Source organism: Marmota flaviventris, chromosome 6 (assembly GCF_047511675.1).
Source record: "Marmota flaviventris isolate mMarFla1 chromosome 6, mMarFla1.hap1, whole genome shotgun sequence".
Taxonomy (NCBI): domain Eukaryota; kingdom Metazoa; phylum Chordata; class Mammalia; order Rodentia; family Sciuridae; genus Marmota; species Marmota flaviventris.
The window spans coordinates 57,269,339-57,281,841 of NC_092503.1; positions in this window are offsets into that span (position 1 = coordinate 57,269,339).

Sequence of the window (12,503 nt, forward strand, 5' to 3'; positions counted from 1 at the left end):
TGTGTGGTTGAATCATGGAGCCATTTACTGATAAAAGGAAGATGGAAGAAGGGGTTGGACCATAGGGCTTGACTGAGTCCGATTGTGACATTAAAGTAAGATACCTACTAGGTATGGAGGTGGAGAGTTTGGGTAGGCAGCTTGATAAACAGGCCACGAGTTCAATGGAAGGTTCAAGGCTGGAGATAAGCAGAATTTCTTCATATGCAACACTGTCTAAAGCTATGGGGCTAGATGAGGTCATGTGAGATGTGAATTTAGATAAAAAAGAAGTCCAGGGATCACGCCCTGAGATATGCCAACATTAAGACACAGGGAAGAGGAGGAGAGTTCTGCATGAGAGATAGGAGAGGAAGAAAACAAGGAGAGTGGTACTTGAGAAGCTAAGGGAGGAAAGAGTTTTAAGAAGATTGGAGCAGGTTTTAAAATTTTAAAAGTGCACCATGGTTATGAAAGATGCTATTATTAGAGGAAGCTGGGTGGACGTTGCACAGGAACACTCTGATCTATTTTTTGTAAGTTCTGTATGAGTCTAAAAGTATTTCAAAGTAGACATTTAAAAGAGAGTTAAAAGCAGTTTTAAGAAGAGCAGCAAACATGCTGCTAAGAAGTCAGTTCCAAAGAGCACTTGGGTATGTAACCTGGCGACAGGGAACATTAATGATCTGGCTAAGAGCAGTTCCGCCCCGTGCCCAGAACAAAAGTTTGATCTGAGTGTTTTCAAGGAAGAATGGGAAATGAGTATAGACAATTCTTTGGAATTGTTACTATAAGGGAGAGCAGAGAAATAATGTCATAGGTAGAGGTGCAGATGGAGTCAGATGATCATTTTAAAACACAGGTGTAAGTCAAACTTCTTGTTGCTTAAATGGGTACATTTTACTTACCATTAATTCTTACCATTATATTTTAAATCACCTTATTCTGTATTTACAGATAACTCTGAGTTTTCTTTGGCCACTCACAAGCTTGCTTTTTCTTTTGGTGACTGATTACAACTTAATCAGGTTCTTTAAAATTAGTTCCTTGGGTTTCACACTGTCATCCATCAATTGACACTAGTGTCAAAGTGCTTGTCTAGTGTTAGTACCCAAGGAAATACTTAACTAAACTCTTCACAACAATTCTTTTTAACTCCAAAATTGTTCTAATCTTTGTGGATTTGATATTCAGATTCGTGGACTGTGTGGACACGTGAATGTGTGTTCGGCAGTTAATCAACAAAATCCACTTAGGAACCTCTATGGAAAGAACACAGTTCCTGCTGTGGAAACACGGAGGGAAGGAAGGGTGCACTTGAGTGCCCTGTGTGCCTCTTGATTAAGGAAGCCAAGCTCTCTGACTTGCCACTGTCATGGCCCAACTTCAGAGGCTAACTCATTTCTGGGGCTGCTTTATAGTTTTGGATCTCAAAGGACCACAGATCCTAAATTCCACTTTTCTCTTTGATAATCTCCTGCCAACACTTGTAACCAGAGTCAAATAGTCATGACAGGGACACGTTTTTTCACTGACAGTGCACACAATGATGGCGTGAGTGTTCTGCAGGAAATACACGGAGACCTCCCCCTTCTCTATCACTTGTCGGAAAGATGGAGCCACAGCAGAAAACAAACACCTTTTTTTTTCACAAAGCACATGAAATAGGACAAACAGTTCTCTAAACCAGTGGTTTAATTATAATATAGGGCAGTGTGGCAAACCATGCGTAGCTTTTCAAACCACTTCATGTGTTTCTCAATAAAAGGAAAGCTCACCCCAAAACCCCACAAAGCTTCTCACACTCTGAAAAACCAAAGGTGTCATAGGATAGTGGTCTGTGTGTTTTGTTCTGAAGTTTCCAAACCATCTCAGCTTAATGAGAGTTAACTAAAACTTCAGGGACTTTTTTATGCTTTTCCCTGCGTTTAGCCAGTCTGACTGTCCTCCTGCCTGCATGACTCATACCTTCTCCCTTTTATTTAGGGTTTTGGTGTGTGAAGGCGGTGGGAGGTTAGATACCAGTTTCTAAGCTAATCATCTCACCAGTTCAAGACCTATCATCATCACCCATCCAACCCAGGCCTCTCTAAATTCTAATATATCTCTTCATTTCCCCTTCTACAGGTAGTCACTTGAGTTTACCCAATATCTTTGGATGTGTATACACATTTTAAGAGTGTTTTGTTTTTAATTTGAATAAGTAGTGTTGTGCTGGTAATTTATTTCTTTAATTATTTTTGGAGCTGTTAAAATTCATCATGAGATTTTTGAGATCTTTTCTTAGAAGGCTCATTGCTTCTAGTTGCTTCATAGTATTCCACAGTGTGCATCCATCATAATTGATTCTTTTATTCCCTCATCAGCAAGCACTTAGGTTTCCTCTGACTCTCTCTCTCTCTCTCTGCAGTGGCATATCTTCACATGTCTCATTACAGTGTATGCCCAGAAAGTCTTTTAATTTTACAAAGTTCTGCCACATTCTTCTTCAGACCACATTGTTAGTCCATATATCCACCAGAGCTCATGAGGATCTCATTTGCCTCCATCCTGATGAACATTTGATATTATCTGACTTTGCAATATTTGCAAATCTGATGAGTACAAAGTGTTTCTTCTCTTGCATTTATGTAATTACTATTTCACTTGAACAACTCATTATATACTCACTAGTCACTCAGTTTTCCTCTGGGAACTTTCTGTTCTTGCCTATTTGGTTTCCTATCTTTTCTTATTGGGTACAAAGGGTATAAAGGCATTCTAGTTATTAATAGTGCTATGATTTGAATCTCCACCAAGAGGTCTTTAAGGGGGAATTAAATTAGGAGACCTGTGTTCTTATTCTAGATTAATAGGTTATCTTATCTGTTACAAAAGCCAGTTTGGTTCCCTCTCTTGGTTATATCCCTCTCACCATAAGATGCCTTTCGTCATCCCAGGAGTCTGCAGAAAATCTTCACAGTCAGAAGGCCCTCATCAGATGTAGCCCCTCAACTTTAGACCTCCAAGCTCCAGAAATACGAGCTGAATAAACTTCTGTTCTTCATAAAATTACCCAGTCTTTGGTATTTCGTTATAGCAAAAGGACACAGTCCAAGACAAATACCTTATTGTTTTAAATAAGGTGATCATAGGAAAGACTTATGCCCATTGTCCTGCCGAATGCATTCTACTATTGTCATGTATGTAAGAAATAAATAAATAAATAAATGAAAAGAAGAACCTTCTTTTATTTCCAAATTTGTCCTTAAGTTAGGATGCTGTAAATATCTTCTTCCTGTCTGATTCTCAACATCAGTCATCTTTGGTGCTTTAATACCATCAGACCCACTCAGTTTTGCCTCCTGTTTTGTGCTTTTGAGCTCTTTTCAAGACATCTGTTTTTAATCCAGTCTTGTGTTATTGGACATTTAGGTTCTTCCAGAATTTTCCGACATGCGGTATTGAATATCTTTTTACTTCTCTTTGTTCAAATGTGTGAGATTTTCTCTAAGTTATTTATCTTTGTGGCTGAGACTGCGATGTGCTAAATAGTTCTTGTCTCTTTTTCCTCTGAGCCAACAAGGGATGGAGTACACTACATAGCCTCTCTAGTTGTTAGATGGGTACCATGTGACTGGCCTCTGGCCAACAGAATGTGGACAGAGTGATATATGATGCTATGGCTCTGAAGATTTCTCATAGCAGTGCTTACAGGGTACTCTTCTCCCACTCTCTGGGTCAACTGAGGACTCAGAAACCCCGGGTGAGAGTGGTGCCACCAGATGTAAACACCTTAGGCTCATCCATCATCAGGTGAATCCTGAAATACCAGATTAGTGTTATGATTAGTATTTATGTGAGCACAGAAAAAAAAATAAAACTTCAGCCACTCGTATTTTGATTTTATCTGTTATAAAAGTGTATTAGTTGTCAAAAGCATGCACAACTTAAAAACTATAAAATACTGTTGAAGAAAAGCTAAATGTGTTTCTGAAGTAGCAAAATCAATATTGTTAAGATGTTACTTCCTCTCAAATTCATCAATAGATTTAATACAATTCTCACCAAAATCCTATCAAATTTCTTTGTAGAAATTAACAAATTGACTCTAAAATTTAAAAGTATAGTATAAAATACTAAAATTGGCAAGACAATTTTGAAAAGGAACAATATTAGAAGACTTAACTGATCCAAAGTCTCATTGTAAAGCTTCAATAATCAAGACAGTATGCTATTGGCATAAAAAGATAGATTTATCAATGCACAGAACTTGACAAATGTTACCTTTAACATTCAGGACTTCTGTTTGTTTTTGTCTTTTTTTGTTTGACAGCTATAGTGATTATTAATGTTGTAAAATAAACTACGTATATTCAAAGTGTAAAATTTAATGGATTTTGACATAAGACTACCATCTCAATCAAGATGAGGGACTTTTTCATTGCCTCTATCCTTCTTCTTCCTTACTCTATCCACAGGCAATCACTGGTCTGCTTTCTATCCCTAGAGATTATTTTGTGTTTTCTAAACATTTTTATAAATGAAAATATGCCATGCATTGTTTTGTGTCTAGTTTCTTTCAATCAGCATAATTACTTGAACTCCATCCATGCTAGGTATATATCAAAATAGTTAATTTCTTTTTATTGGTGAATTGTGCACCATTGTATGGTTATAATGTGACTTGTTTGCCCATTCACCTATTGATGGGCTTTTCAACCGGTTTTGATATTTGCTGTTACAGATAAAGCTGCTATCAAGATTTGTGTACAACTCTGTGTGAATACATACTTTAATTTATGTTGGATAAATAATACTTAGGAATGCACTGGCTGGGTATATTGTAGTGTGTGTTTAAATTTTTAGGAAACTGTGAAATCACTTTTCAAAGGGTTGTGCCCTTTTACATTTCCACTAGCAGTAGTGCATGACAAATTCAGTTGCTCTACTTCCTCACCAAAACTTGTATGATCCTTTCCTCCTCAGGGTATTTGCTAGTCTGATTTGTGTATGATTTATCCCAGTCCCTGGTTTATACTTTTATTCTCTTAAAAGTCTCTTTCAAAGCCTAGACATTCTTAATTTTAAAGGATTCTAATCAGTTAATTTTTTTTCTTTTTTGGAATATATTTTCGGTTTCATACTTAAAAACTCTTTGCCCAACCAAAGGTTGTGAAGTTTTTAATTTACAGTTTTTATCTACAAGTTTTATGGTTTAAAGGTTTATATATAAGTCTCTGATTTTCATTTTGAGTTTTAAATTTTTCATTTTGAGTTTTAATTGTATCTAATATGAGGTATGGACCAAAGTTCATGTTTTATTTATAGAAATCTAATTTTTCTAACATTATTTGTTGAAAAAGCTGTTTATTCACTGAATTGATTTTTACCAAAAAATTCATTCACAATGTATGTATAGGCCTATTTCTGGACTCTTTAATCTGAGGCTCAAGAAAGAGATGCTAAACTGAGAGTAACAACCTGGAGCTTACAGCAGACTCTCTGAATTAAAAAGAAAAGATATACATCTTTGAAGGCTATCAAGGTAATCAGGACTTGAGGGACTAAGATTTCAGTTGGAAAGGGAGTCCAAAAGCCCACTCAGAAATTTTGTTATCTCAAAGAACTGGTGACAAAATGAATTGGTATTTAGAGCTCCCTTCCTCAACCCAAGGGAAACAATTCTGGTAAACACAGACTTTTATCAGAATCCTTGAAAATGCTGAAATTCATGAAAATCAGAAATAAGTAAGCTTCAGCCTCAGAAAGGTGATCTGCCTGTCAGAAAAAAAAAAACATATTAAAACCTCTCTGGAGGAAGATAACATGAAGCAGAAATCCACAATTTTTCATATACAAAAATCAGCATTTAATAAAATTACTAGACACACAAGGAAAAATAAGCAAATATCCAAAAAACCAAGAGCAAAGCAAGCCCATAAACAGACTGAAAGTAGATACAAATATTAGAGTGATCAGACACAAAATGTAAAATGTTGATGTTTAGCACATGCTGCAAACTAGATGAAGATGTTGATTTTCAGCTGAGAACTAGAATTTATTTAGGAATCCAATGGAAATTTTACAAAATACAATAATAAAGTTATTATTTTTGCAAAACAATTAATTTGCATCAATTCATTTGGGAGAGTTTATTGTATATGGTCCATGCCTTAGAAGATATCAATTTGTAATTTTTTACTTTATGATGGTATGAAAGTGATACAGATTCAGCAGAAACCTACTTCAGATTTTGAATTTTGAGCTTTTCCAATCTAGTTATATACAGTAAAATACTCTCTCCTGCTGGTGATTAGTGACAGAGAGCTGCAGTTCCCAGGCAGCCCTGTGGCCATGCAGGTGAGAAATTGATATTCTGCAATATATTGTGTTATTAAGCTATGATGTTCAATAAGTTAGGTGCATTAAATGTATTTTTGATTTATGAATTTTTCAAATTATAATGGGTACATCAGGATATAACACCATCATAAGTCAAAAAGCATCTGTAATTCTATTTTATGAAAAGAAATTATTTCAAAAAATAATGCCTTATTTCTGAAAAGAAGTGGTTTTCCAGAACTTTATGGTTTTGCTCTCATTTCCCACTTCTCACCACTACCTCCAGATCAGCAGTTAAATTCCTCCACTTATTTGAGCAGGGTCTTCCAGAGATCCACAGACACATGGTGTCTTTGCCTTTCTTATTAGAAGAATCTTGCTGAATTCCACTTTCTAGGGATTGCTTCAAAAAAAGAGTCTTTTGTAGCTTAGGTTGTTCTTTTCATTACTGCTATTCCCTGCAACAGCACAAAGTATATGTCTTGCTAGGCATCCAGAAAAAAAAGGTTGTTGGAAGACAGAACAAGCTATTAAATAAATTAGAGAACAAAAAGAGCATTTTGCACTTATAAATGAGAACTGACTCAAAATTGCTTGTAAAGAACCATCTCATTTCATTTCATTGTAATAAACAGACGTAATGATTTCTCATAAATTGTATCTGTGTAATACAGTGAAATATCTGTGCAATAAATACCAATAAATACCTGTATCATTTTTTAATCCTTTGAAATTAAAAAATACACACAAAGAAAATTTTAAATCCTTTGAAATTAAAAAATACACGTAAAGAAAATCACAAATTCTTAAATATATAGTTATAGTTAACACAAAGAGAACTTCTGAAACTACCACTAAGACCAAGGAACAGAATATTACCAGTATTTCAAAAGATCCATTACAATAATTACATTTCTTTCATCAAAAAATAATCATTCTATAACTTCCAAACTTCCATACATTAGTTTTACCTGCCTTTAAGCTTACATAAGTAGAATCATATAATTATATGTATCTTTTAAAATTATTTTGCATTATGGGCATTTAATGAGTTTATTTTTTCTCAAATACTTTTTAAAAGTCACAATGTATTATTAATATTGGAGAGAAGGAGACAGACAGACATACAGAAAGACAAGAAAAAAAATTCCTCAAGTGAGAGTACTGGCTGGTGCTCTTGGCTAATGATAAATCTTGTAACATAGTATACCATACACTTCAAGGCATTAAATGTTGCATCAGGACCCCAAGGAAAACATAAACTACACTTCTATGAGATTTTCTTAATTTATATGTAACAGAAGAATGTATTACAATTCTTATTATACATATAGAGCACATTTTTTCATATTTCTGGTTGTATACATAGTATATTCACACCAATTCGTGTCTTCATACATGTACTTTGGATAAGAATGATCATCACTTCTACCATCATTAATAACCCCATGCTCCCTCCCTTCCTCTTCAACCCCTCTGCCCTATCTAGAGTTTGTCTATTCCTCCCATGGTCCCTCTCCCTATCCCACTATGAATCAGCCTCCTTATATCAAAGAAAATATTAGGCATTTGGTTTTGGGGGATTGGCTAACTTCACTTAGCATTATCATCTCTAACTCTATCCATTTACCTGAAAATGTCATGATTTTATTCTCTTTTATTGCTGAGTAATATTCCATTGTATGTATGTATGTATGTGTGTGTGTGTGTGTATATATATATATATATATTATATATATATATATTATATATATATATATATTATATATATATATATTATATATATATATATATATATATATATATATATATATATATATATCTCACATTTTTAAAATCTATTCATCTATTGAAGGGCATCTAGGTTTGTTCCACAGGTAAGCTATTGTGAATTGTGCTGCTGTAAATATTGATGTGGCTGTGTCCCTGTAGTATGCTGTTTTTAAGTCCTTTGGGTATAGACAGAGGAGAGGGATAGCTGGGTCAAATGATGGTTCCATTCCCAATTTTCCAAGAAATCTCCATACTGCTTTCCATATTGGCTGCAACAATTTGCAGTCCCACCAGCAATGTATGAGTGTACCTTTTTCCCCACATCCTCACTAACACTTATTGTTGTCTGTATGCATAATAACTGCCATTCTGACTGGAGTGAGATCAAATCTTAGAACAGTACTTCTATGAGATTTTAAAGGAAATTTAATAAAGAGACATTAGGGGAAGCGATAATGGATGTCAAGGGCCCCAAAGACTTGCAAGGGGATGTAGCAATTACCAACCACAGATCTGAAGAATAAGAAGAGGAAAGAGCATCTTAGAAGTCCAATGTAAACTGGCCCTCGGAAGAGGGATCTCCTGGCCAGACTTCTAGTCTTCAAGATATGAAGCAACAGCGAGAATCAAGATATTTAACCAGAAGTGGATGGGTAAGGATACTCCTCAGCCTCTTTTTTTTTTTCTGTCAGCTTCTAATTTTAAACCCAACAACAGTCCAAAGTACCAGAGACTCCAGGTGGTGCCATTCATAGGATAATCTTCAGAGCCTCCATATCACTCTCAAAGAAAGGTAGAAGAGTGCAGAATATTGAGAACATAATTAATTTTCTAAATTAGACCAAGACATTGATTTACAAGTTCAAATGGCTCCAGAAGTAAAACAATAAGATAAACAAAAGCAAAACAAACTAAAAATGAAAGCTAAATTTGATTCTTTGAAAATATCAGCAAAACGGACAAAACTCTAGCTAGACTGCTGAGAATAGAGTCTGTGGGTTATTCCATATTAGAGAGCAGCAGTTGCCATGAGCCACTCCATTTTGAGTGCAAGGACTAAGGGAGAATGACTTGGTAACTTGAACTGGCCAACATAACTACCAGATGTGTTGGGCATACAGACTCACCAAAAAGAATAACCCCTATGATTCTTAATTATACTGCATAATTATAGGCAACAAATTGATAAATTAGTCATGCTAATAAAAAAGACTACCTGTGAACTTATTGAACTAAATCAGAAGCAGAGGGATGCATAAGTGTATGAAACCCATTTCAGGAAACCAACTCTGTGAGCTCATCAAACACATCAGACCAAACAACCCCCTCAACTGAAACACATAAAAACAGAGGCACCTAACATGGTGATATGGTGGCACACACTGTTCTTGTCATCTTATCTGACCAGTGAATGCAACATGAGGTTCACAGATGAGGAATTCTTGACTCTGTTCTTACAGCTTCTGTTTAGCTCCTTATTTGATGCAGTCCACTTTAAAACTACCTGCCATTCATTCGGACCTTCACATTGGATAAATTAATGCCCTGAACAGTTCTGCACTTTGAACAAATTCTTTGGCTGGTAATCTTATCTGACTGCCTGCAATGATTCTTTTGCCTTCATTTCATCCAAGTTGTCATTATCTCTTCACCACCTTCTCTGGAAGAAAGCTTTAAAAGCTCATCACTGTGGTCCCTATGTTAGGGAAGGTGCATAGCCATTTATGTACCAACTCTCTTGTTCTTATGGTGCCACTGCCTTGGGAGTGTCCCTGCAATATTAACTTGAAGTGATAAGCTGGTATCTATTTTGTAAGGTGGAGTGGAACATCTTTTGAGCCTGGTCAGTTGACTATCTTGGAAAGAATTGAGTGAGTGCTATGTTCTCTCATTTTTTTCTTGCACAGATGCCATTTGGTCTAAATGCTGCTACATCATCTCAGTCACCCTCCTATATAGATCAGGGCCATAGGAATGCTTCTTTCCACCCACAGGTATGGTTGTATGGAAAGAAGAACGATAAGCACTGCAATCCCAGGCACTGTGCAGTTCCTTATTATGCTTTAGCTTCTAGAAAAAGAAATGAAAGAAATACCTGAAATGAATAATTCTGCATGTCCAGGAATTTAAACTTCTAGAAGTAGAAGAGAAAAATTTTTCTCTATGTCTAGGAAATCACACTGGGAGTAATATCTGAATTCTTCTAAGAGTAAAATTGCATTTCAGAGTCAAAGATTCAGAATTCCATCAGAGCTTGAAGATTTTTATCCCTAACTGAAATTAACCTACAAATTCTCCCCTTTACTTGATTCATTATCCTGTCTTTTAAACTATCCTTTTATATTTTCTGAATTCTTTCCTATTCAATTTTTTCCTGCCTTACCATTTTTAAACAATGAGAACCAAGTAGTCATCAATTATTTCCTTGCTACCATTGTTGACCTCTGATATTTTCACTTTTTTAGCATTAATTTTTGAAGGATACATTGATGAAGTTAACTTTAGTCTTCAGACTAATAACACTTACCTGCCTTTCAAAGGCCTGAGACTCTCCTCATGAGTAATGCTTATGGAAAGAAAAGAAAATTTAATCTCTAAATATTAAATGATCACTTAGGTAAAATATGATTGCTTATAAAATGTCTTCTATGAAATAAGTATCTAGATGTAATTATGTTGTTCAGTAAGAACATTTTTATGATAAGGTGCTGGTAACTCTTATTTATAGGACAAAATGTTTTCAGAATATCTACTTTGGCTCTACTATGAAGTCATAGGTCTCTTTTTTAGTAAGTAATAAAACAGTAAGTAAAAATAGTTGGCCATGAAAGTTATTTTTTCTAATTAGGTAAGTAATCAAGTGATTGAAAAGTAAAAATTATGATTTAGTTATCTTCAGGACTGCTTTCAATAAAAGAGCTCTGCTTCATCTATTTATTTTACTTCTGGTATAGCAGTTTGGATCATTGACCTCTTTTCTTGGCTAAAGATGGGTAAAGGGCAAGAGAGATGAAATCTGGTTTGCATAATGGGCATGTAAGTTCAGACCCTGAATCATTGCTTCCCCCCATTGTAGTTTTCAGTTCCTACTATAGTTCACAAGTAATTCCTATCTTGTCTTACAAGAGAAAACATGTGTTTTTTGCCTATTTATTTATGTTTTTTGAAAATGACTCACTTTATTCATGAGACAGCAATTTCTTATAGCTAATATTCATTGTAGTCCAATAATAAGAAAATGAATAAATTAATTGACACTCTATATTGTAGCTTGGGCCATTTGCTTACCGGATGACACAATGTTATTAACATGCTCATCTATTCAGATAGTTTTGCATCCCTAATTATAGCTCAACATTTTAAAATTTGAAATGGCAATTCAATTTACAAGCAAAGATCTTACTCGGCATTTTAGAACCATCATCTGTTACCCTAAATTGTTGTTGTACAACAACTCATCTTATTTTCTGAACCTTTTGACTTCATCAACGTTTTTCTATTGTTAGTTCCTCAAAGGTCTGGTTTACAATGTCACCATTCCTGTAAGAAGTTTAGCATCAACTACTGAACAATGAGTCATCCTTGTTAACAGATATTAATGCTAGAACACATTTGTGGTTTATCTTGGGTCATATCTACACAATGCACAATCATCAGTTGAAGAGTTTAGGAAGAAGTTGTTCTTTGGTTATGATGTCTGGATTTTTTTTACCTAATTAATTTTTGATTGGATTATACAAATTATCCATTGTGAACCTAGGTCAATCTTATTATGTCTAACCATTTAAAAAATATATTTGTGGAAGATAATTTGGATAAATTTGAGATGGTAATATGCTCTTCTTGCTGATATAAAGATGACTGTTATACTAAACTGATAAACAAGGAAAATGTACTACAAAAGTTGTTTTTCAAATGACACCAAGTGAAAGTGGTAAGTTCAGTCACAGTGTCCTGCCTCCTCCAATTTTGCTTCTTCATGTTAAAAGGCCCTCTATCTTTTCTACCCAAAGCATTATCATTTTTTCAATTTATTTTGAAGTTTTTGAACACATTTATGACATTTTCCAAATACTTGAAGTTTTTTCTGCTGTAAACATGAGGATAATAATATAGAAGCAAAAGCTGAGGTGGGTGACGGTGTTAATAGTGATTCTCAAGATCTGCAGGTGAAAAGTAGGTATGGATATTACAGTAAGTTCTGAACTATTCCTGAGAATTCCTGGATTCTCAGAGTCAGGTTTCAAGATATTTCAGGCTTTTTCTTATAGGCCTATAATGTTTACTATAATTCACAAAAGATAACCAGTTTATTAGTTATTTCAAAACTGAAAGACAAAAAAATGCCTGAATATTTGCACTCAGTACTTCAAGGAAGACCTGGGATTTCTAATCCATTATTTCACAAAGGATTAGATTTTTTTTTT